Source organism: Hemitrygon akajei, chromosome 28, assembly GCF_048418815.1.
Source record: "Hemitrygon akajei chromosome 28, sHemAka1.3, whole genome shotgun sequence".
NCBI classification, from domain to species: domain Eukaryota; kingdom Metazoa; phylum Chordata; class Chondrichthyes; order Myliobatiformes; family Dasyatidae; genus Hemitrygon; species Hemitrygon akajei.
Window position 1 is genome coordinate 24,423,673 of NC_133151.1, and position 26,930 is coordinate 24,450,602.

At 44.8% G+C, this 26,930-nt stretch overlaps 5 non-coding genes across 5 annotated transcripts; 2 read left to right on the plus strand and 3 right to left on the minus strand.

Moving 5' to 3' along the window:
• The first annotated feature begins 4,149 nt into the window (after window positions 1–4,149).
• Window positions 4,150–4,221, plus strand: trnad-guc (transfer RNA aspartic acid (anticodon GUC)). The gene has a single exon. It is a non-coding gene; the product is annotated as a tRNA-Asp (tRNA).
• A 1,301-nt stretch (window positions 4,222–5,522) lies between these two features.
• Window positions 5,523–5,594, plus strand: trnaq-cug (transfer RNA glutamine (anticodon CUG)). Its single transcript has one exon. It is a non-coding gene; the product is annotated as a tRNA-Gln (tRNA).
• A 10,734-nt stretch (window positions 5,595–16,328) lies between these two features.
• On the minus strand, window positions 16,329–16,410 carry trnas-aga (transfer RNA serine (anticodon AGA)). The gene has a single exon. It is a non-coding gene; the product is annotated as a tRNA-Ser (tRNA).
• Window positions 16,411–23,715: 7,305 nt separating this feature from the next.
• Window positions 23,716–23,787, minus strand: trnaa-cgc (transfer RNA alanine (anticodon CGC)). Its single transcript has one exon. It is a non-coding gene; the product is annotated as a tRNA-Ala (tRNA).
• Window positions 23,788–26,573: 2,786 nt separating this feature from the next.
• On the minus strand, window positions 26,574–26,645 carry trnam-cau (transfer RNA methionine (anticodon CAU)). The gene has a single exon. It is a non-coding gene; the product is annotated as a tRNA-Met (tRNA).
• Window positions 26,646–26,930: the final 285 nt, after the last annotated feature.

Sequence of the window (26,930 nt, forward strand, 5' to 3'; positions counted from 1 at the left end):
TTTCTAAGGAGAAGTTGTTTGGGAAACTGGAAGATCTGAAAGGAGATGTCGCCTGGAGCAGATAGGACTACACCGCCGGATTGTGAAAGAGGCAGCTGATGAGATTATCGGGCGTTAGAACTGATCTTTCGAGAATGACTGCTTTCTGGAATGGTTCAGAGGAATAGAAAATTGCAAATGTCATGAAACTCTTCTAGCAAAAAGCCAGGACGTTACAGACAGACTAGTAAGGTTGTTGTGCTTGTGAGAATGCTGTAGTCAATTATTAAGGATGTGGTTTCTGGGATCTTTGGGGGCACCTGATAAAATGTGAAGGACAAAATTCGTTTCGTTAATGGAAAATCATGCCTGGCAAATCTGTAGGAGTTATTTGAGGAAATACAGACATGATAGAGAAAGGAGAGCCACTGGATGTTGTTTACTTGGTATTTAGTCAAGTGCCACTGATAAGGCTACTAAACAAAATTGGAGCTCACGGTATTACAGGAAAGAAACGAGCATCGCCAAAATATGGAGGCAAAGGCTGTGAATAAATATGGCGTTTCCAGTCGTTTTCCGATAACTAGTGGTGTTCTGGAGAGCGCTTTGCCTTGTACGTCATGTATCGATTTTCTGGATGACGAAGTTGATGGTTTTGCATGTGATGGAAAATTAGGTGGAGGGGCTGGTAAAGTTGATAAAGCAGGAATTTCGTAGAAGTTCTTGGACAGATTTGAAGACTAGATGGATAAGTGGCAGATTGAATACAGAGTACGGTAGTGCAGAGTCATACATTATGGTAGAAGAAACAAAGCTGTAGACTATTTTCCAAACGGGAAGCAAATTCATAAATCAGTAAGCAAATGGACTCGGGAATTCTACTGAGGGCTCCATTAACATGAAGTTGCAGGTAGAGTCGATGCTAAGGACGACAAATGCAGTTTTAGCCTTCATTCCGCTCGGACTAGCATCTAAAAGCAACAATATAATGACGGTGTATCCTAAGACAGTGATAATATTCAATTAGAGGATTGTAGACAAGTTTGGGTCCCATTTCTAATAAAGGAAGCTCTGGCATTGTGTGGGCTCAGTGGGGTTTCACGATAATGATCCCGGAATGAAACGGCAAAAATAAGAGAAGTGTTTGGAGACTCTGAGCCTACACTCGTGAGAATTTAGAAGAATGAGGGAGGATCTCATTGAAACACATCGAATATGGAAAGATCAAGTGGATGTGGAGAGGATGTCTGTCCGGTTTCTCTGACACCGACGCTGATGTCCAGCTCAATCGACACGGGACATAGTGATGAGATCCCGTGAAAAATATCCTTCTGCCTCCCTAGCTGACTGGTCGCAGTTACCATGGCGACTGATTAGGGCGGTAGACCAAAAATTCATTGAGTTTTTACTGATCATGTTCCACTGCGGTTTAAGCGGGACCACTCAGAGTCACTTGTGTCCACGTACTTCGAAATTCCTTTATTCCTTCTACCAAACTGTTAATTGTGTCGCCTTCTCCCGATAAAGCTATGGAATAAAGAAAAGAAAACGGTTTATTTTATTGTGTTTCAAATCTCCTGTTGTGAACTCAGGCTGTTCATTGGAAATTCTGTCGGTTGAGTGACTCTGGTCATTCTTGACTTTCGACTGATCATCTGCCGCCAACACGGACTGAACTGCTTTCCTATTGAGCCGTACATCGTCAGAATTGGCTCCTAATCTTCGGGCTCCCTGAGTGTGTGAAGAAATGAGATTATTCCCGAGAATATCAGCTCACAATGCTTAAGGTCTCCTCAGCAGACAAAACTAGTGAACCTTTGCCGCGTCCCCATCCGTCTCTAAAGATATCCTTCATTAGGCAGGGGCCCCTACCTGCAGGCAGGAGAACGGGTTCGTTTGGATCGCCCTTTTTCAGAGGGCAATAGAAGAAAAATCCATTAACGAGAGAATTTAAAGATTCAAAGTATATTTATTATCAAATAAAGTATAAATTATACACCTTGAGATTTGTCTGCTCATAGGCAGCCACAAGGCAAAAAACTCGAATAAACAAATTTTCAAAAGACCAAAAGCCAATGCGCAGAGAAAGAGAGAGAAAGAAACACACATCGAGCAAACAAAAGAAGCAAGCTCACAGCATCCCGAATCAGACTGGATAACTGATCCGCTCCCGGAGCATCCGGAGTAGGTCAAAAGACTCGGTCCCCGGTTTTTACACCAACGAGACAGAAAAGCCTCATTGTACAACCCATTGATGTTTGTCCCGAAGAACAGCCCAGAGACAAAGAGAGAAAATACGGAAGGAACACGGTGGAAATTAAACAGAATGTGTGAAAGCAGGCCGACTGAATCCGTGTTGATTAAGTAATGCAAAACACGTTCATTGCTGACATGTCGGGAACGAGGTCTCCGAATGGGTGGAAGCACAGACAGCAGAGAGACAATAACAGGATGGGGCAGGGGTGAGGAAACACGGAAAAGAATACAGAGAGACACGAGCAGAGAGATAGGCGCGATAAACATCAACAAAGAGCAGTTATTAAGTGAAACCATGTGAAGTCAGAAAAAAAACCGACAAATAAAAATGGAAGAAAAGAATGGGAAGCGTTCACTTTGAAGCAGCGCAACACCACGTTTAGACAATAGCAGAGTGGGGCAGCGGGAGCGTGCTGGGTCAAATCATCATCATTTCGGTATAAACCTTCTGTGAATTGTCTAATTTAGCGCAGATTCGCCAGTCGAAACGCCTGCGCACTCTGTAAACAAACTAGAGTGTTGAATGCAGGGGATATGCATACAGAGTTTGCCTGAGATGGAGAGTTTCGGTATAAACCGAGACTGGATAGAGTGTGGTTGTATCCATGGAGTGCTGGAGGTGACAGAGATCTATGAAGGTCATATCAAATTATCGGGGCCTTATCAGATTAGTAGTAAACTGTCCTGACGTGTGTAAACCTAGACAGCATCAGATGAGGAACTTCATGAAGATGGCGTTTGGAAACTGGAACCCATGCCTGAGTGGCAGTTGGAGGCAGGTACTCTCACAACATTAGAGAATTGTCTGGGCAAGCACCTCGACAATCAAGGCACTGAAGGCAATTGCTCATAAGTGAGTTGTTTTTTTCTCTCTCTGGTGAGATTGGTTCCTGAATGTCAGCATGGACGCGGTGAGTCGAAAGGCCTGTTTCAGGGTGACACGATTCTGTGATTCTATCTTATATTTGTTAATCACAATAAAGTGTTTAATTTAATCGTGTAATGGACAGAGGGTGAGGATAGGGATCCCAGAGGGTATAAATAGACAGAGGGATTGGTGAGTGGACTGACACACTCAGGGTGAACACATCATCCGACATGTTTTGATGTGTTCCAGTTTGTTGCGGGAGCCTGGGTTAGAGTGACAGCAGGAAGCTGCACTAGTCGGTTCATCGAGTAAATGTGAAAGATAGGAAATCCATCCTTGATCTTCTGGCCAGCCCAGGATGAATAATAATCTTGCACTCAATCATGGATTTAAACAATTTCTGGACTTCGTACACGAGTTAGCAGGATTAGATCACTCGACCGATTGAAGTCTGCACAGATGATAGATGAAAACTCTGCTCAGTGCGATCGTCGGAAATCACACCTCCGTCAGTTGTACGGAAGACAGCTCTGTTCACCATTATATCACCATTGTTCCATCATTCTGCAGGAGGTTTGGTTCCTGAACTATCTCCAGTGATGCATGACTGTGGCTCGACCTGCTCTCTGAATCTGGTTGGTCACTCTGATTCCCCACCCTGGTGCAATTCCTGTTATGCCCCGTTAAGGTGTCCATCTTCCGATAGACCGGAGATGCAAAACTCCCAGTAATTCGCTCGGAACCGGACTGAAGTGAGATTGATGACTTCAAAATTCGAAGAGCTCCACATCGCTTCTTGCTTGTCGCATTATAAAACCAGAATATATAAATGATCTGTTGAACAACACGCCGTTAGGTTCGAATGAGAGTTCCTTTCGCTAAACCTTGAAAACAATCGGTGACTGAAAAGCTGGAGGAAACTGAGACACTTCTGTGGGAAGGACACGAAGAAGCTGACTGCAGTATTGCAGTGAACAAACATCAAGGTAATTCTGTTCACTCTCTTGTGCTCTTTCATGTTTTTGTCATGATAAACCAACAGCGGTTCCTCGTTAGTATAGTGGTTAGTATCCCCGCCTGTCACGCGGGAGACCGGGGTTCAATTCCCCGACGGGGAGACGCTGATTTTACAGCTCTTCTAAAAAAGGCAAATAAAATTGAACAAGTAATTTGGCATTGAAGTGATCAGTTGATCAGTTCATTGGACAATGGGAAGGTGGAATATCTCTTGTTACTCTGAGTGCAGAACGGTCGAGTCTCCCAAGAAGAAAGAAACGTTGCTTCTGTTTCTCCGAATCTCCCTGGGAGAGTCTGTGTCCCGCACCGTTCGTAGTTACACTCAACGACTGAGTCCATCACCCCGACTACACTAAATCGTGGTTTTTGTTGTCACCTATCAAGGATTCTGATGGCTTGGTGGAAGAAACTGTTGCACAGTCAGGTCGTGAGTGCCCGAATGCTTTGTTATTTTTTTCCAGATGGCAGGAGGGAGAAGATTTTGTATGAGGGGTGCGTGGGGTCATTCACAGTGCCGTTGGATTTACTGCTGCAGCTTCTAGTGTAAATGTCTGTAATAGCCGGAAGAGAGACCCCGATGATCTTCTCAGCTGACCTTACTATCCGCTGCAGGGTCGTGTGATCGGATACAATGCAGTTCCCGAACCAGGCAGTGATGCAGCTGCTGAGGATGCTCTCGGTACATCATCTGTAGAATGTGATGAGGACGTGGGTGGGAAAAGGACTTTTATCAGCCTTCGCAGAATGTAGAGAAACTGTGTGCTTTCTTGGCTATGGAGCTGGTGTTGAGAGACCGGGTGAGATTCTCCGTCAGGTGAATACCAAAAAATTTGGTGCTCTTAACGATCTTTATCGAGGAGCTGTCAATGTTCAGCGGAGGGTGTTCGCTCCGTGCCCTCCTTAAGTCAAGAACCATCTCTTTTGTTTTGTTCATAGTCAGTTTTTGGCTCTGCACGAGTCCGTTAGCCGCTGCACCGCCTCTCTGTATGCTGATTCGTCGTTCTTGCTGATGAGACCCACCACGGTCGTCTCATCGGAGAAGCTGATGGTGTGGTTCGAGCTGTGTATTGCTGCACAGTCGTGGGTCAGCAGAGTGAACAGCAGTGGACTGAGCACACAGCCCTGTGGAGTCCCCGTGCTCAGTGTGATGGTGGTGGAGATGCTGCTCCCAATCTGAACTGACTGAGCTCTCCCAGTCAGTCCGCATCTTGTATACCTCTTTCAAGTCACGTCTCACCCTGCTCCCTCCAAAGAGAAAAATTCTCCCTTCCTCAACATGTCCTCACAAGACATGCTCTATGAAGTTTAAAGTTCAATGTAAATTTACTGTCAATGTTTACACTTGTCACCACATACTACCCTAGTATTCATCTTCTTTTTGTCGTTCGCTGTAAGCACACCTGGTTCCATGGTGTAATGGTGAGCACTCTGGACTCTGAATCCAGCGATCCGAGTTCGAGTCTCGGTGGAACCTGTTTCTTGAAATATACACAAGGTGGATTATCTGTGACAGTTTTAGTGAGAGCACTGAGACCAATCCTGAGACCACGCCTTTGTGTCTGAAGGACCAAAAGAAGAACTGAGTACGAGCTCCGTGATGCTGACGGAGGATACAGTATTTTCGAAATCCGAAGTCATACGTGATGACTGTAGTTTATATTATTCTCCTTCAGTTTTTTTTTCAGAAAGTGTTTTTTTTCTTGTTGGCGTCAAGTTACTTTTATTGGGTCGGGGGATGGTTGGGATTTGAAGTCTAATATTCCTGTTGGCGTTTTCAGATGTGAGTGAACAGAGCAGATGAATGTGTGGCTGAGGAGCTGGTGCAGGGGCAGGGTTTCAAGATTCTGGATCATAGATTCATGCAGTCATAGAAAAGAACAGCACAGAAACAGGCACTTTGTTCCATTTGATCCGTGCTACATCATTTAAGCTGACTAATCCCATCGACCTGCACTGGAGCCATATCGATCCATACCCCTACCATGCACGCACCTATCCGAACTTCTCTTAAATATTGAAATCAAACTTGCATGCAACACTCATTCTGGCAGCTCGTCCCAACACTCTCACAACCATCTGAGTGAAGAATTTTCCTTTCCTGTTCTCCTTAATCTTTCACCTTTCACTCTTAACTCATGACCTCTGGTTGTAGTCCCTCCCATCCCATGTGGAAAAAGCCCGCTTGTATTTACCCAATCACTGGGACTTCATCTGTGCAGGGGTGATCGATACCAAAGGGCTGGTTTGCATCTTCACTGGAGGGGGGGGGGGCAGTATCCTGAGGTTCATTGTTGTTTTTTCATCACACGTTTTCTGGCAAAACCATCATCGCAATTGGCAAACAAGAGAAAATCTACAGATGCTGGAAATTCGATCAAGAAACACAAAATGCTGGAGCAGCTTCACAGGTCAGGCAGCATCTATGGAAAAAAAGTACATCTTCCATAAATGCTGTCTGACCTGCTGAGTTCTTCCAGGAATTTGTGTTAGTTGACCATCGTACGTAATAGTCTGTAACTTCCCTTTGGAATTGAAGACAATTCGATGTGGCTGACCCGAGGCAAGGCGGCGGATCCTTTGCTGTGAGCGAGGAGGACACAAGCTTCGATCGATGCCAGCGCTCTGCTGAAGGCCAAATGGAGGTGACGAGGTTCGGGCAAAATTGAGTCTGTGGTTTACTTTGGTAACAATGTTAGAACTGTGAAGGGATCACTGGACTAAACTGCCCCGAGAAATTACACTTGCCAATGGAACTGTTTTGAACGCTGACATTAAGTTTCTTATAATGGACTGCATGAATCCACATCTCTGAAGCTGCTTCATGAGGATGAGCATGAAGTCTGTTATTGCATCTACGGAGTAATGGGATCAGATTTAGGTAACTTACGTACAATACCAAAGTCACCAGTAATATCACAACTTCTGTTGATGGCACTGACACAGTCAGCTGGCAGGCCTACTGTATTTATTGTCCCAAGGTATCCCCTTTCCATATAAATGGTGTCCCTAGTCTGAACAAATGGTGTTAAGGGGTAATTACAATTTGGCGTATGTAGTACCAAATAGATACCATCTGCCAGCGTTGACGGATGAAGGAGACTGAGCAACATTACTGGATTGTAGTGTTCTTGTTCGGGGACCGTGAGGAGGCAGAGAAAGCCAGAGGAAGCAGGATCTCCCAGTGGCCACACATTTTAATTCCACGTCCCATTCCCATTCTGATATGTCTATCCATAGCCTACTCTACTGTCAAGATGAAGCCACACTCAGGTTGGAGGAACAACACCTTATATACCGTCTAGGTAGCCTCCAACCTGATGGCATGAACATTGTATCCTCTAACTTCCGTTAATGCCCCTACTTACCCCATCCCTGATTTATTTATTTCCCCCTCCTTTTTTTCTCACTCGTTTGCTTGTTCTCCATCTCCCTCTGGTGCTCTCATCCCCCTTTCTTTCTCCCTAGGCCTCCCGTCTCATGATACTTTCCCTTCTCCAGCTCTGTATCGCTTTTGCCAATCACTTTTCCAGCTCTTATATTCTCCCCACCCCCTCCGGTCTTCTCCTATCATTTCGGATTTCCCCATCCCCCTCCTACTTTCAAATCTCTTGCTATATTTTCTGTCAGTTAGTCCTGACGAAGGGTTTCGGCCCGAAACGTCGACAGTGCTTCTTCCTATAGATGCTACCTGGACTGCTGCGCTCCACCAGCATTTTGTGTGTGTTGCCAGTATAAACTGTGTCCGTCACACTTCTCTCCGGGACCCTGCAACATTTGCTCTTTGTAAACCTGTCCGGCTCCGTGTCCTGCAAAAATAAACACGACGAGACTGGGACTAAACATGGATTTCGCCCCTGGTATGGGGAGAAGAGGCAGCAATTCACCTCAACGGCAGCTCCTTCCCACCCCGCCTTCACCGCCCTACCTACCCCAGCACGGGAATAGCTTCTCTCTACCCACTCTCTCCGCATTCCGAGTTCAAACGCTGTTACACTCCGCCTCTTTCTCGCAGCCGCCATCTCCGGAGTCAGTGCCGATCTCGGAGCCTGTCTGTAGAGCTGCTCACAGAGCTATACGCCGCTGCTGGAAGGAGGACACCGGTAGCGCCCTACTCCCGGGCCCAGGAGCTCTCCATTCCCGGCTGCTGTAAAACCGCTCCCGGGCATGTGTTCTCCTGTCCTGTCAATCAGGTCAAGGGGCGGAACGACGCTGCGCATGCTCTCATGTTTGAATGGCGTCATAGAGCGAAACATCGCCGTTCCTTCCCTCAGTTCACTTTCTGAGCGTCTGTTCGGCGGGTCCGAGGCTGCGGGAGGGTCAGGGTGGATATAAACCGGGCATTAAACATATTGCCCACTTGGCATCGTTCTTTACAAAGTGTTTCAGCTGTTCTCCCTGATGCACCATCAATAACTCTCGGAGACGTGAGGCGAGAGATAGCCTAAAATTAGCTGGAAGAGAGCACTATCAGCAGCAAGAAACCATCACACAACATCCTGGAGACTGAGGGAGGAGTAGTGCCTCCAATCGCCTTCATGCAGGGGTCTGTGGGAGGAGCCACAGCAGCAGTCAGCAGGGGGAGCGTGTCCAGACAGGTATATGTAGTTCACTACACTCCCTGCATTCTACAGTCACTCGGACACACTGAGGGAATCGGCATGAGTGCTGGGAAGTGTGTGAGTTTATATCTCACAGCAACAGCCCCTGTTTAATGTTTCGAAGTGACGGAATCGGTGACCGAGTGTAACGTCGAACGGCGCTCAATTATAGACCCGTTCATGGATTACTAGAGAAAAGGTGCTGAACGCAACGTTCTTGATAAACTCTCCCGTCCCGGGCTATCTGCAGACTGGGTTGTTTCATATTCTAAATGACCACTTCAACACAGTTTTGTTTTATTCAAAAAATACTCCTGTATTTCCAGTTTTCATTTCTAGCAAGAAAAAGGTCGCAGCGACAGGGAATCGAACCCTAGTCTACCGATTGATTGGAGGGGAGATTAACCACCACACTAATGAGGAATGAAGGAGGGTATGGAATCTGTCATACGGATTACAAACAAGAGAAAATCTGCAGATGCCGGAAATCAAAGTAATGCCCACAAAATGCTGGAGGAACTCAGCAGTTCAGGCAGCATCAATGGAAAAGAGTAAACAGTCGACGATTCTGTCTGAAACCCTTCATCAGGGCGATCATACGTATGTCAGGGTATAAGAGAGCTCACAGAGTCATTTTGATGTCTGTTTGTTGAGTGTAGAGCAGGCGCCTTTCACCCATCCCCTTTCACTGTGTGACTGGAGGGGTCTCAGGATTCTTTAGCGATTCAGTCAGTTAATGAATTCAATGACTGGCCAATTGAAGGCTCCCATTAACGTCCAACTGCGTGTTCTTTCAATGGTTTGAAACATTTCTAATCAGGATTTGTTTTCCCCTTCGCTGATACGTGAGGTAGGGAACCATTTCTGTCAAGAGTCGATTTGCTCCCTAAATTTCATCAGTATGTGAACTTTGCAACGAGGGGTGAGAGCGCGTAGGACCTAGTTTATACAAATATCCCTGACGCGAGCCCCGCCCCCACCTCGGTTACTCAGACCACATCTTTGTTATGCTAATCCCAGCATACAGACCGCTCGTCAGGCGCTCCAGAGCAGTTCAGAAGCAGGTGAAAACCTGGCCAGCAGGAGCCATCTCTGCTCTTCAAGACTGTTTTGAGCACACTGACTGCTACATGTACAGGGAGGCTGCAACTGATGGCGACTCTACCAACTCAGAGGAGTACACGGCATCAGTGACTAGCTGCATCAGCAAGTGCATTGATGATGTTACTCTGTCCAAGACCATCACTATACGCGCTAACCAGAAGCCATGGATGACAGTGGAGGTGCGTGCGCTGCTGAGGACCCGTGACTCCGCCTTCAGAGCAGGCGACAAGGCATCCCTAACAACTGCAAGGGCAAAACTGCCCCGGGCCATCAAAGGGGCAAAGCGTGCACACGCCCAGCGAATCCACAGCCACTTCCAAGACAGCGGCAACACGCGGCGCATGCGGAAGTGCATCCAGGATATCACCAGTTACAGGGCATCACCTGACTGTGCGGGTGATGCCTCCCTCCCAGATGCGCTGAATAACTTTTACGCCCGTTTTCAGTTGGAAAATGACGTGGCGGCGAGGAAATCCCCCCCCCCCTACAAATGACCAGGTGCTGTGTCTCACCTTGGTCGATGTGAGAAGAACCCTGAGCAGGGTCAACCCACGGAAGGCTGCTGGACCAGACAACATCCCTGGTAGAGTGCTCAGAGGATGTGCAGACCAGCTAGTAGATGCTCTCACTGGCATCTTCAACATCTCCCTGAGCAGCGCCACCGTTCCAACATGCTTCAAGGCCGCCACCATCGTTCCCGTGCCGAAGAAGTCTTCAGTGTCCTGCCTAAATGACTGCCGTCCCGTTGCACTCACGTCCATCATCATGACGTGTTTCGAGAGGCTCGTCATGAGGCATATCAGGACCCTGCTGCACCACTCACTGGAGCCCCTGCAGTTTGCGTACCGTCCCAACAGCTCAACAGACGACGCCATTGCCATCACCCTCCACCTGGCCCTAACCCACCTGGACAAAAGAGACACATACGTTCGGATGCTGTTCATAGACTTCAGTTCAGCATTCAACACAATTATCCCTCAGAAACTGATTGGAAACCTGAGCCTATTGGGCGTGAACACCTCCCTCTGCAACAAGATCCTAGACTTCCTGACTGGGGGACCTCAGTCAGTCCGGATCAGGAGCAACATCTCCAACACCATCACACTGAGCACGGGGACTCCCCAGGGCTGTGTGCTCAGTCTACTGCTGTTCACTCTGCTGACCCACACAGCTCGAACCACATCATCAAGTTCGCCGATGAGACGACCGTGGTGGGTCTCATCAGCAAGAACGACGAGTCAGCTTACAGAGAGGAGGTGCAGCGGCTAACGGACTAGTGCAGAGCCAACAATCTGTCTCTGAATGTGAACAAAACAAAAGAAATGGTTGTTGACTTCAGGAGGGCACGGAGCGACCACTGCCCGCTGAACATCGACAGTTCCTCGGTAGAGATCGTTAAGAGCACCACATTTCTTTGTGTTCACCTGGCGGAGAATCTCACCTGCTCCCTCAACACCAGCTCCATAACAAAGAAAGACCAGTAGCATCTCTACTTTCTGCAAAGGCTGAGTAAAGTCCAACTCCCACCCACCCCCAACTTCATCACATTCTACAGGGGATGTATTGAGAGCATCCTGATCAGCTGCATCACTGCCTGGTTCGGAAATTACACCATCTCGGATCGCAAGACCCTGCGGCGGATAGTGAGGTCAGCTGAGAAGATCATCGGGTTCTCTCTTCCCGCCATCACGGGCATTTACACCACGCGCTGCATCCGGAAAGCAAACAGCATTATGAAGGACCGCACGCACCCCTCATACAAACTCTTCTCCCTCTTGCCGTCTGGGAAAAGGCACCGAAGCATTCGGGCTCTCACGACAAGACTATGTAACAGTTTCTTCCCCCAAGCTATCAGAATCCTCAATACCCAGAGTCTGGACTGACACATTGCCCTATTGTCGTCTTTATGATTTATTGTAATGCCTGCGCTGTTTTGTGCACTTCATGCTGTCCTGCGTAGGTCTGTAGTCCAGTGTCGTTTTTTTTCTGTGTTTTTTTTTACGTAGTTCAGTCTAGTTTTTGCACTGTGTCATGTAACACCATGGTCCTGAAAAACGTTGTCTCATGTTTACTATGTACTGTACCAGCAGTTATGGTCGAAATGACGCGACATCGACTGGTCGGAATAGGAACTGCATCAGAGTGAGGAATGATCCTTCAGAAAGCAGCTCGGAAACTGATAATCGAGTTACAGAACTGAATCTTATAGCAAAGGAGACGGTTCACTACCCGAATCTCCACTCGATCATGAGGCGATTGCGGTATAGTGGTGAGCACAGCTGCTTTCGAACCAGTAGACCTGAGTTCGATTCTCGGCCATTTAAAAATCCACAATTTCATCCCATAAAAATGACCTCTTTCAGAGCACTATGAACATGGAACTCTTGGGATCAAGTCGACCACTCACACTAATTCATGGTCGATTTTCTGTGAGTCGATGTGTTTTATCAATTATCATTCAGTGTAGAATATCAGAGATTGAATTCATATCCTTCATCTGGGATGAAACCAACTGGACTCCGATTGAACGATCGAGGACCCCAAATTAAATGAAAAACTCGACACTAGTTCCGGCAAGTCCGTTAGTTCCAAGGACTCCGCTCGATGAAACACACACTTTCTGGTCAAATCGAACAGACAGATTTCTGACCAAAGACACCCGCATCCCGGATATTCTCTCCTTTCCACTCTTCCATCGGGCGGAAAGCACAAAAGCCTGAAAGAACGTATCACAGTCTCACGGATAGTTTCAGTCCCGCTGTTTTGTCTACTGAATCGTTTCTCAGTACGATAAAGTGTACGTTTGACCTCACAATCCACCTCGGTATGATGCTGTAGCTTATTATTTACCTGCACTGTTCTTTCCCTGTCGCTGTTACACTTTATTCTGCATTCTGTTATTGCTTTACCTTGTGTGATCTCAATGCACTGTGTAATGATTTCATCCCTATGAACAGTATGAACGGAGAAGGTTTTCATTGTATCTCGGCACGTGTCTGAAATATAATAGTTCAAATTCCCATCGCGGCAGCAGTCGGGAGCCCCGGCCTCCGGTCAGCGCAACGTTTCCCAGCTGGCAATGAAACACAACAGACAAGAAACATCTGCCGGGTCATTAGCCGCCAAACTTTCAGTTAACAGCCGAACGCTCTCACCGATGCGCCGCAGAGGCAGGTTTTGAGGAAAGTAGGAATAAATGGTTCAATTCTGCGTTGTAGAACGTGACCAACAATCGCTGCTGGCCTGGACCCGGTTTTTCACAGTCCACATGAATGGTTTGCATCAGAGTGTCACGGACAATATCAAACTGTGTGCTGGAAATACACAGTTGTCAGGACAGGAAGCTGCACGGGGAAATCACAATGGATCCCGGGTGCATCGCCAAACAAATCGGCCACGACTACACATTCCCCCCAAATTTTCCTTCCGGTGTTTATCCAAACGAAAGAAGTGCTGCGCCTGTCCATTCACCTCCTCCCACACAACATTCAGAGTCCGAAACAGTCCTTTCAGCTGAGGAAGTACTTCAGCAGTGAGTTTGCCTGGGACATCAACTGTATCGGGTGCTCCAATACGTCCTCATCTCTAATTGCGAGACGGACGATGGATTGTGGAACAACTTTGTGGAACTATGTCGAGCAACTTTGCTCCGTCCGCAAAGAGCAGGATTTCCCAATGGTCAACCATTTTAATTCCACTGCCCATTCCCATTCTGACATGATGGTCCATGGATTCCTCTACTGTCACGATGAAGCCACTCTCGGAATGGAGAAGCAGCACTTCATATTCCGTCTGGGTGGCCCTCAGACTGATAGAATGAACATCGATTTCTCTAATTCAGTAATCTCTCCATTCTTCTTTCTTTGTTTTAATTTTCTATTCGGGATTCCCTCTTGCGTCTTCACTTCTCCTCGCATGTCTACCGCCTCCCTCTATTCATCCCGCCCCTCCAATCTAATTTCTGCTTTTTAACCCTTTTTCTTTTCCACCAATCACCACCCAGCCTCAGATTTATTTCCCTTTCCCCGAAATATCTATCTCTTGTTCTTACCTGGCTTCACCTATCATCTCTCAGTTTACAAACTCTCCTTTCTCCAACATATCTACCTTCCATCCTCACCTGGCCTCACCTATCACCTTTTAGCGTCTACTCCTTATCTTCCCCCACCTTCTTAGTCTGGCTTCTTCCCACTTCCTTTCCAGTACTGATGAAGAAACACGGTCTGACGTTTCGGTCGAAACGTCGTCACTACCTCCTCCCATAGATGCTGAGTTTGCCAGCATTTTGTGTTTTTATTTATTTCCAGCATCTGCAGATTCACTCGTGCTGACACTTCGATGATTTTATTCCTCTCCATAGATGCTGACTGACCTGCTGAGATCCTCCAGTGTGTTGTGTGCATTACGCTGATTCTTGTGCCAAAAAATACCCATATTTACCCATCGCACACCCGGTCTTTGACTCAGTTTTTTTCCCTTCTTTCATTACCATAGTCTACCCTGCTGGGCGTATCCCACATTTTTGTTATTCATATAGCATAGAAATAAAAGTCCCGATTATAACAGTCACAGTCACTCACTTAGTCTCACCAGATCCGCGGCTTTTCCTTTGCCCGATCAGGTTCGCCCACCTTGTCTGAAACTGAAAAATACCTTATTTTCTCTCTTTCCCAGTGGTGACGAAAGGGTCTCCTCCTGAAACATTAAATTTGTTTCCCTTTGTACAAATGTGACCGACGTGCGTGAACTTCGCAGTGGAGCAGCAAGTCGTCGCTTTATTTAACTTGTATGTTGATGTGAACAAGAAGTGAAACATCCCGGCTCCTGGGTTCACAAAACGACCCGGAGAGTCGCAGTGAGATCCGTGAGGCAGCCACCGTCCACTAGAGGGCACCGAGGGTCTGGATCCTGTGTAGCAGCGCACAACACTTCCAAGATCAAAGTAAGTTCATTACCAAAGCACAAATGTGCCACCGTTAGATGCGTTTCCTTGCGGGTATTTACAGTAAGTGCAAAGAAACAGAATATAATCAATGAAAGAGTGCACACAAGTCGGACAAACAATGCAGAACACATAACAGACTGTGAAAATACAAAAACGTAAAATAAAAATAAAAATAATAATATAAAGTTAACCAATGGGGGAGCATCCCTCCATGGAAAACATCCGCATGTTCTGAGCAGACAAGATGCGAAGAAGGAAACGTGGAACGCTTGGCTCAGAGTTGGAGACCTCTTCCCAGAAACAGAGGGGTTCCTTGTGGCAATACAGGGCCAGGTGGTTAACCGAAAATTATTAGAAATACATAATAAACGTCCTACAAATTAATGACGATAAATGCAGAAAATGACAAGAGCTACCAGGAACAATCCAACACATTACAGGATTAAGCAGCAGTTTAACTCAATCTGATTACTTCCACGGGGACAATCAATTTACAAACATCAGTCACCAAAATCTTGCTTTAAAATACAAACTCTTAAAAGACACCACACCTTACTATAAATACAAACCTGTTCTAGATTAGGGTCAGAGTCCTACACATTAATTTTTGTCTGATCTATTGTTACAGATAGGAAAATCCATAATAACCGTCTGGATATATAATATTACAGGATTAAAAAGCAGTAACAACGTACATAATCGATATAGCCATTGCAAATACACATAACGTACAACAATTAACAAGTGAAAAGCACCAGAAATATGATTAATTAAAAGAAGAAATTGAAAGACTATCGAGCATGAACAAGGTGTAGATTGTCCCAATGGTAATATCAACAACAACTGTCATCTCATAATCACTACACAATAGTATTAAACAGTTAGGTCAGCAAACCAATATTTCTGTAAATCTCCTAAAAGCCACTATACTATACGCCACTAGAATGGTCGGCAGTCCGTAGCTACTGAGGAATGAGTGTGCGTCAGTACGCCCGGACTTCAGGCTTTACCAGCTTGAGCTGAGAAAGTCATAATAATAATAACAAAGCAAAAACGTCGACAGCATGAAACGTCGAGTTTGAAATTGAGTTTTGGAAACTGTAAGGGTTGGTGTGAGTGAAGTTGAGTGAATTTTTCCCTCTAGTTCAAGTGGCGATAACATAAATTCAAATGTGTAATACATTGGTGCCCTGTACGAATTTCTACTGGTTTGATCGTCCATGTGCAATATATTCAGTTTATGGCAACATGAATGTAAGCAAGACAGGTCGTGGTAGTGTTCTGTTTTCTGTATGAGAATATATGTCTTTTTTAATGAATGTATTAGGGACAGCACGGAGCGCACAAAACGGACAGCAAAGGCCACTGGATCAACAGCACCCCTGGATAGGTTGGAACCACCACCATTTCGGATAACAGCCGAACAGACGCCACCTAAATAAATGCGGAACACAGGGGATCTTCCTGGATTTGCAGGCGGCGAACAGAGATCGGTGTTTCGACTGGCTTTTTACAATCTGTATCCGTGGGAGGGATCAGAGAGTCAAAATAGATATAAACACGTAGTCGGCAGGATTCGAACCTGCGCGGGGAAACCCCAATGGATTTCTAGTCCATCGCCTTAACCACTCGGCCACGACTACAAGTTCTTCAAAACTGGATTCAAATCCCAGAGTCAGATAAACAGGTTTGATCCTGAACTAAAAGCGGAAATTGCTAGAAATAGTCAGCAGATCTGTTGGCGTATGTGAAGAGAGAAACCGAATTCACGTTCAGCTGGATAACCTTTCACCAGGAAATCAGTACACTGAATTGTTTAGATGGAATCTCAGTCAGAGCAGAGCAAGATCGGAAGGTGTAGAATTCTTGTGGGGGAATTAAGAAACCGCTCGTGTGAGAATACCTAAATAGGAGTTTTATTTTATAGGCTTTCGAATTGTAGCCACGGATGTGGTCAGCAATTTATAGCAGCGGTTAGAAAAAGCACAGAAAAAAGGCAATGTTACGGTAGTCGGAGTAAAATATTTCAGTAGGCATATAGATAGGAAATCAAGTTCATGAATGTGTGGAATGGAATTAGCAGTTCCTCAATTGGTGTTGTGTAGTAAACCAGATATTATAAAATCATATTTTTGGACAATGTTGTTATTAAGTTACCTCTCACTTAACTGCAGTCTGGACAGATGTTGTGAGCGAGCCAAGGGAGACAATCCATCAATGGATTAAACACACAGATGTAATTAAAACACGCCGCAGTTCAGATACGATTGGTGTTGGAATTCTGCTAATGAGTGGCCTCATAATGGTCGAATACTCCATTGAAGGTTGCATGTAGTACGGACGAATTAGCAAAGAATTGAACCGAGATTGTGTATAGGAAATGAGGCTAATGTATGTGGATATTTGCTTGGTGTGGTGAATAATACTTTTCGCATTGCTACTTCAAGCATATCTGACAAGAAGGAAATTCTAAGTTTCAATTAGATTAGGCAGGTGTTATCCAAACGTTTTATAAGACTACCTATTCAACTTTTCTAGATATATATCTAGTGCTCTTCCACCTGTATTTTATATTAGGGTAGAGTCAGATAGAGTTATTTACTAAATTAAACAATGGGATGTGTCATCCAAGACTGCTAGATATCACGTCGGTTTATCCAGTGATGTTTTGCAGAATCCATGCCTTTTGGAATAAAGTTTGGAACTGGGGTTTAAATGTTAATTTACATCCTTTAATGTGTATTACTTCACATGTTGTCATTGCTTTGCTCTTTGTTCTAGTGGCTACCCATGATATTTTCCCCAGTGTGTGTTTTTAGGGCAACTTTAATAACTTCAGTGTTTGCGAGCATCATGCCTTTACACATTTATTTTTGCTGATTGTGTTTGATTTCATACAGTTATATTGTGTTTCAATATAGAAACATAGAAAACCTACAGCACAATTAAGTTCATTCGGCCTGCATGTTGTCCTGAACATGTACTTACTTTAGAAGATACCTTGGATTACGCAGAGTCCTCTATTTTTCTAAGATCCATGTACCATTTTTTCCTAAACTCCATATCCCAATAATACTAATTCCCGTTAAATTACCGATGTCAGTATGGTATGAAATAGGGTACACTTATTATGTTTCTTCATGCTTTTGTTCGGATAATATTTTTAAGTCCTTATCTGTATTTTTGATATTGTCATGAATGCTGCTGTTCCTTCTGTGCTATATTCACTGAGACATATTAACAGTAATGTGGTCCTATTCCTTCTTATTTTTTTCTGATACTTCTGGCTGTACTTTCATGATCATGTTATAAATGATGACTACTAAACCCTTCTGGCAAGGATTCAGAGCTATTTTTTTCCGTAATGTCCATTGGACATAATTTCGGAAAAGACTGTAACATATTATTCAAGAAATCTCTAACTTGCAAGTATCTAAAATAAATGAGTTTTTTAGGCAAATTATATTTATCAGATAGCTGTTCAAAAGACATAAAACTGGTGTCTAAAAATGGATCACGAAAACATGTTATACCTTTTGTTTTCCATACTACAAAGGTTTGATCCATAAAAGAGGGCTGAAAAAAAGTTAGATGTAATAGGGCTTGATAAGATAAACCTATTCAAGCCAAAAAATGTACGAAATTGAAACCATATACGTAATGTATGTTTAACTATAGGATTAGTTATTTGTTTATTCAATTTAGATAAAGCAAAAGGAAGAGAAGATCCTAAAATAGAAAACAATGAAAAGTCTTGTACAGATTTACATTCCAAATTTACCCATTGTGGGCAAGGTTCTATAATCGATTCTTGTGTCTAAAATATTAAATATCAAATATTAACTGCCCAGTAGTAAAATCTCAGGTTTGACAAAACCAAACCACCCTCCTTCTTAGGCTTCTGTAAATAAGAGGTATCAGAAAAAATTAAGAAGCAATGGGAAAAAGAACTTCATTGTCTTATACCCACTGAGCAGTGGGAGAAAATGTTACAATTAGTCAATTCTTCTTCTATTTGTGCTAAACATGCCCTAATACAATTTAAGGTTGTACATAGGGCTCACATGTCCAAGGATAAACTTGCTCGATTTTATTCTTATGTTAATCCAACCTGTAACAGATGTCATTCTGAAGTTGCTTTATTGACCCACATGTTTTGGTCTTGCCCTTGCTTGCAAAATTATTGTAAAGATATTTTCGGTATTATTTCAACAGTTCTGAATATCAAATTGCAACCGAATCCTATTACTGCAATTTTCGGTTTACCAATGGTGGGTAATAGTTGCTTATCCCTCTCAGCTCGGCAGATGATTGCATTTGTTACATTAATTGCTAGAAGATCTATCCTATTGAACTGGAAATAAATTAATCCTCCAACTATATTTCAGTGGTTTCCTCAAACAATTTCTTGTTTGAGTTTAGAAAAAATTAGAAGTGTTGTCTTTGACCCTTCAGGTAAATTTGAAGAAACTTGGAGAACATTTTCCTAAAATGACTTTTCCTAAACCTTACTTTTATAATCCTTAATTTGACGCTACTGTGTATATTTGACATAATGCAATGGCCCATGTTGGTTAGGTTTTTTTGTTGTTTTTCTTATTTACTCCATTTTTCGTAATTACTATGAGTTTGGGAGGTTATTAGATATGGATTATCATCTATTTGTATTTATACTTTAACCTATTAATTTTGTACTCTCAAACCCTCTGTATTCATGTTTCATTTATATTTGTTTAAAATTAATAAAAAGATTTAAAAAGAAAGTAATGTGATCCTCAGGATTTTCCGTGCATCGAAAAAGAGGAGATGTTGGTCACGGACGATTTAAAATATGTAAGATAACATCGAACTCGAATGGCTCAAGGACAGTTGAAGCAGACAGATCAAGTATCTTTGTACAAGCCATGTGCCTGGAAATGAAGATGTCATTATGGAACCGTTTTACTTCTTCAATTTTGTGAGATGAAAATTTCTGTGTTTTAAAGTAAACACAACGTTGCTTCTGGTAATCTGCGGGTTAAGAGATCTTTTTTAAATTAGAAGTTATTTGTGAGGTGTTTTGATATAATATAAAATGCAAATGTGTGACTGTTGGGGTCAATGCCTGTCTGGAGTGATTTAAACTGGTTGCTAAACGGAACAAAGAGCCATAAATTACCGATGGACGCTTACCGGGAAGAGGGCAATAAATGGATGCTGGCCTGGAGAAGAGTCAACAAAAGGGAGAGTTCAAGCGGATCAGATGACCTCCGGCCAATGACACTGAAATGGGATCATTGAATTGGAAAAATATGAATACAAAAGTGGAAACTTCGAAGGTGCTAGCAGCGATAACTCTTTCCTGAAACCCATCATCGCAAAGAAGAACCCCCAAGTCAGTGACTGGGAGAAGAAAGGATCGATCACGTGGCCAGCTGAGCTGCGTTAATTTGGTGATATAGTTGGGAAAAGTAGTCTGAGTGAGTATTGGTACAGAGAGAACAGCAGAATTCTTGTTCTAAGTTGGATCGGTGTCGACATAGTTACTTTGTCGTTTATGCAGAGACAATAACCTGCAAGTTTTGATTATTTACGAGATAAGGAGTGAATTTGCTAACCGAGTTCCATTGTCAACACCAGTTGGTCTATCAATGGACTGGAACAAAAATACTCTTCCAGATGCACATCTCCAAGATGGCGGCGCGACGCAGCTTGCAGCGGCCACTCCAGAGCTGATTATCTGTTATTTGTGAAGTGGGGTGCCGTGCGCAATCATAATCGGATGAAAAACGGACGTGGGAGCACGGAGGAACATCTGAAAATCTCCACGAAGACCTTCTTCGTTACTGCTGTTGCTGTGCGGTCCGGGTTTCTGCTGGGAAGAACAGGCCCGCAGTCCTCGGGGTCGCGTTGCCGATGGCCGTTGGCGGGGCCGTCTTAATACGCTGGGCAGAAGTTGGTGCTCGGAGAAGCTGTGTCAGAGGGGATGGTCAGAGGCTCGGAGGTTCGACGAACTCGGAGTCCGCTGCTGTCAGGTCGCTTTCACTGCGTGCTACGTCTGTGAGGTTGAGTCGGGCAGCGCCGGGGAAGTCCATAACGGGGGTATTCCCTTCTGTCGCCGGCGTGGGATGACGAGTCAATCGGGGACCCTGAGGACTTGAGGAAACTGTGTGGTGGTTTCTTTCTAACTTATAGTATTTTAACATCTTTGGACTATTTTTACTGTGCCCATGGTCTGTTTTGTTTTTAATTATGCTATTGCTTGCACTGTTGCAACTATATGTTGTAAATATGTAGTCTTGTGCAGGCCTTTAGCTTTAGTTTTTGGTCTTGTTTGTCTGGTAGGAGTGGAGCTCCATTCCAGGGAACACGCTAAGACGGTAGCTCAACATTAATACGCAGGAGCCTCTGGATTGGGGATTGCCAAACGTTAAGTGGATTTTCTGGTGTAGTCTGTTTTGTTCTATGCTTTTGTGATATCATTCTGGAGGAACGTTGTTTCATTTTTTAACTGCATTGCATTTGTGCTTTCTAAATGACAATAAACTGAATCTGAATCTGAAAAATTCCATTTCTTAACTTACACAAAAATGATCTGGTTAATTTTGGAGAAGTTGAAATGTCTGATTGCTGTAACCTTGTCCATATGACATTGTTGTGTGATTTGCCAGCAGATCTGCTCCTCAATCTTCTACCAACCATGGAGGGAATTGCCGTCTAATGCTAGCAATGTGGTGTTGGTTGCTATTTTATTTACTTAATCCTAAACTCAACTCACATTTACATATTCACCGGCATTTCTAAAGAACATGAACAATCAGAATTTGTTTTCCCATTTGCTGATATGTGAGACAGGCGCCATTTGCAGCCCTTCCGACTCTCTGAGATTTCGGCTCTCCCTCAGTCCGATCGCTGTGAATGCTCATTGGCTGTTGTATAACTCCCTCTGTTTGAGGATGGCGATGTCAACTGGCCGCAATAACACCTGCTGCAGAGTGAGGATTGATCCGACAGAGAGCAGCTCGGGGTCTGTGGAATCACATGGAGCATGGGAGACGCTTCACTACTCGAAACTCCTGCAACATGGAGCGATAGTGTATAGGGATGAGCATAGCTGCCTTTCAAGCAGCTCACCCGGGTTCGATTCCCGGCGATCGCCGTGTGTTGTGCCTGTTTTTCAGCACCTGTCTCACAAACGTCTCGTCCTGGAATCACTCAGCCACTTTACTTCCTTCACTGTGAAATTAACATTTCTGCCCGTCGTTCGGCTGCCATGTTAGCCCAATATTTCTCTTTCCGAATGTCTTACCGACATCGTGTATTGGTCTCGCCCCATCAGAGATGTCTCCCTTTTCACTTCCCACCCAACTTCTCACCTTCTTTGACACTGAAAGCTATCTTCTTCTCTCACCATTTCTAATTGAGTGTCACGATCAGAAAGGATAATCCCGTCTCATCACTCACAAATGTTTCTGGAGGTGATGAGTGTTTCCAGTATTCTCTGTTCAATCAGTTCAATACCAGACACCGCTTTATGCAGCGGAGAACAAGATGTGTTGGACAATCGCTGAGCACGACAGGAATTGTCGTTCTACCCGCGAAATCCTCAACAAATCTCAGAAAGTGATGCAGTGAGTGAATGGAAATTTCAGTTAGAAGCACAAGTTTTTATTTTTAAGTGAAATGTGTGTTGTGTACACAGGTGACGTGACGGCGATTTGCGGTAAAATATTCTGCTGAAGAATAGCAGACGATGGTTTGGATCTGCCGGCCTCTGGATAACGTTCACATTCCCGCCGCGCCATTCTGCTGATAGGTAAATATCTCTGTTCTTCTCCTGTCTTTTTATTTGTTAATTCTGCCGCTTTCCCCCGATTATCTATTGTTTTGTTTGTCGGAATATTTTCTCTAATTTCCCACGTGTTTCTCTTCCTCCTCTCCCTGTTCATCGCTTCCTACCCCATCCGGTTATTATCCGGTCGCTGTGCTCCGACCCAGCCGGATATCTCGTTCCCGACATTTCAGCAACGGATGTGATTTTCATTATCATTCTGACCCTATTCCTACGGCCCCGCAGTCAGACACACTGGTTATCTCCCTCTGTGTCTCATTGCCTTCCTTCTCTTTGTCTGCGGCTGTTATTTAAGTTATAAACACAGGGGATTCTGCAGATGCTGCAAATCCAGAACATAGAATGCCGGAGCAAATCACCAGGTCAGATAGCATCTATGGGGAGGAGTAAACAGTCGATGTTTCGGGCGGGGATGCCGCCTGGCCCGCTGAAATTCTCCTCCACTTTGTGTCTGTTACTTTAGTCAGACTTCGACGTAACGAGCAGCGACGGCAGTCTGAGGTGCAGCGGAGAATACACCCACACTCCGGGATTTATTTTACCAAACCCGAGTCTCGTTCACATCCCAATCCGTCCATATGATCGATTGAAGTTCAGAATTCCGTCAGTTCTGAATGGTCAGCAAATCATTGCGTCTCAATGTGAGAGTCCTGACGAAAGGTCTCGGCCCGAAACTTCGACAGTGCTTCTCCCTATATATGCTGCCTGGTCTGCTGTGTTCCACCAGCATTTGGTGTGTGCTGTTATCTTTATTTTCTGTAGGGTCTTGCAGTCGGATGCCTTGCGATTCTTGTACCAGACGGTTAGCAATTGGTTAGAACTCTCTCAATGATGCTGCTGTAAAATACAACATGTTAGAAAAGGGGTTGGGGAAGTCTCACTGGCTTCAGTCTCCTCAGTGGACACACCGGTGTGATTTCTTGGTGTTCTCCGTGGCGTTCAGAGGACGGGTTTGGTGTTCCACTCTCTCGAAGAGCTTTTTATTTGCGGCAATGAGTGGTCAGCCTGCATCTTCCTAATGAATCAACTTGAGACTCCACGTATCATTCTACCCCCATTAAGTGTACCGTCGTTCTGTCCGACTGTTTCCTTGTTCAAAATTAAAGGCTTATTAGCGTGGAGATGCCGGGGATTGAACCCGGGACCTCATACATGCGAAGCATGCGCTCTTCCACTGAGCTACATCCCCACTTAAAGTGCAAAAGTGTTGAGGTCCAATCCTTCCTGCATATCACAATTGAGCAGTGCAACACCGACAATGGCTGACGTCCACAGTCACTCGAACCGAATCTGCTCCATACAGATCATACGATCATACCTGATCCTTGTTCAGTTCTCTTCCCAGATACCATGATAAATTTTGTGGAATGAAGCCAATGAGACTCCAGAAGAATGATCACAGAAAAGAAAGCGCGTACCACAGCCTGAAGGATCGTTTCAGTCTCGCTGTTATGTCCATTGAATGGGTTCCGAGTGAAAAAAAAGATGGACGCTTGAACTCACAATCGACCTCCTCATGACACTCCAGCTTATTATTATTGACCCGCACTGTGCTTTCTCTGTCGCTGCTACACTTTATTCTGCATTTTCTTATTGATTTACCTCGTTCTCTCTCAATGCACTGTGTAATGATTTGATGTCTGTGAAAAGTATGAAACAGAAGCTTTTGTCACACACAAGGTGTGATTGTTAAGTTCGTGGCCTAAGGTAGAAGGAATCTATTTTGGAAAATTTTGCATATTTGTTTTTCAACACAGTGCCCTCCTACATTTACACACTTAGTCCAGCGGTAGTGGAGCATACGGATCCCTTCTTTGTAAAAGTCAGCGTCTTTGACCTCCAGAAGTGGTCCACATTAATAAGTTCGTTCCTTGAAGTAGAAGGAGATGAGTTATTAACCAAACTTTCTGCATAATCATTGAAACCCGAGTTAACCTGCACGTGCATGTTACAAGAGCTTGTATAACTCATCTCCTTCTAACTTAGGCCACAAACTGATCAATCCCCCCCCCCCCCCGTATTGTATCTGGGTACGTGACAAAAACAAAATAATTTTATTCCCCACTGAACTCTGTACGGCAGCAGAAAAGGAGCAACCACCCCCCCCCCCCACCCCATTCCCCCTACTCCGGACAGAACAGTCTATACCAGCAGTCAGTGAAATGCACAGAAAAAGCTGCTGGATCACCAAACACCCTGGGTGGGCTCGAACCACCAACCTTTAGGTCAAGAACCGAACTCGTTCACCGATTTCGCCACAAAGACAGGGAGTGAAAGAGGGATGAAATTGCCCATTTCTTCGCTGGAAGATGCTGACTACTATTCGATGCTGGGGACGGCTTTTCACGATCTGTGTGAATGACCTGCATCCGAGAGTCGCGGACACCATAAAAAGAAAACGTTAGGAACAAATATTTGTCGGAATTAGAAGCTGCGCGGGGAATTCCCAATAAATTCATAGCGCATCTGCAAACGATTCAGCCAGGATTACGCACTCCTCACAATTGGGCAGGCCAGACAGAAGGGCATTTTACGTGGAACCTAGTCACTGTGACCCGGAACGTATGGGGAGTGTATCGATCCCGGGTCTGAGAGAACAGAACAATTAGTGAAGTAAAATCTGAACTGCCGGAAATATTCCACAGCTCAGGCAGCGTCTGCGGAGGGAGAAACAGAGTTCACGTTTCAGGTCGATGATCTTTCACCCTGAGCTGTGGGCGCGCAGTTGGAGGAGGGAATTTCACTCTGTCTCTGCAGGGTGGCCCGAGCTGGGCCAAGGCGTCGGTTTCCCTCTCTTCCTCCTTTCTAACTCGGTGAATCGTAGTCCTTAAACTAAAAGTATAGCAGAGGTGGGTGATGAAAATATTTTAGCGAACATTGGACTCTGTCACTGAGGATTACACTGAATGGTACTGATATACAGAGTCGCTGAGAGGATATCTGAAGCAGCAGAACAGCTATCGGGAGATTCTCCCTTCCCGGGATCACTGCAGACCGGACTGTTCCACATCCCCAGTGAACTGATCGTTTTTACCATAAACTCGGATGTACCTCTTTAACATCGTTTTACTTTGAAAATTCGGTTTGAAATCACATTTAATATGGAAACAGCAAAATTAATTCCTCGCCGGGGAAATAAAACCCCCGTCTTTTCCGTGACGGACGGTATACTGACCATGACGAGAAACCAGCACGAAAGTGCGATCTGTCATTCAGATGTCCGAACACAGGAGGTCTCGCGGGGTCAAACCGATAGTTGTTCGGGGACTGCGAAACCGGCGCATTTCAGACATACATTTCTTCCTCTGTGACCGAGAGGACTCGGGAATCCTTTCCGATTCAGCTACTTCTTTATCGAGCACTGGACAGAGGACACGCCCCTATTTGTGCGTGATTGTGCATTAGGATGGAGAGCATTCCCCAGAAGGATTTATTGTCCGAGTAATCGATGCAGGGAACGATTTCGGGGAGGTGACTCACTCACTCACTCACTCACTCACTGCTATGCATGGTCTTCTCATCTTTTTCTCCAGTCCTGATGAAGGGTCTCGGCCGGAAACGTCGAGCGCGCTCTGTTCCATAGATGCTGCCTGACCTGCTAAGTTCCTTCAACATTTTGCGTGTGTTGATTATTTTCTATATTTCCCGGTTGTGACGAACGGGCATCCACCAGAAACATTAAATCTCTTCTCCTTTCTGCAAACGTTCCCTACCCACTGCGTGTTTCCAGCATTCTTCTGTTTTTATACAGGACACGGCTTCATTCTGCACAGAATAGATGACATTAGGATACGTCAATGCACAATGGGTTAATCTTTCCAGCCAAACAGAAACCTCCGCAAAAAGTGAAAAAGGATAACAGATTTAAGTACATTACAGCCGAAAGCCAATGGATTTCCTTGTAGCTACCAATGAAGGGATGGTCTCGTGTTTTAAAGCGCACTGACGGAAAATTGTTTTTGGCAGCAGCTGACATAGCAGAGGATGGTTTCGATCCATCGACCTCTGGGTTATGGGCCCAGCACGCTTCCGTTGCGCCACTCTGCTATGAAAAAAACAACCTTGCTCTTCCATAAATGATGTGAAATCTCGTGCGTTTGTGTGTGTGTGTGTGTGTGTGTGTGTGTGTGTCTGTCTGTCTGTCTGTCTGTTTGCGCGTGTGTGTCTTGGTGTGGATGTGTGTTTTTGCGTATCTGTATGTGTCTGGGTCTATGCTTTCTGTCTGTGTCTCTCTTTCTCTATGTCTGTGTCGGTGCCTGTATATGTTTAGGTCTTATCTGTGTCTGTGTCTGTGTCTGTGTCTCTGTCTGTGTCTGTGTCTGTGTCTGTATA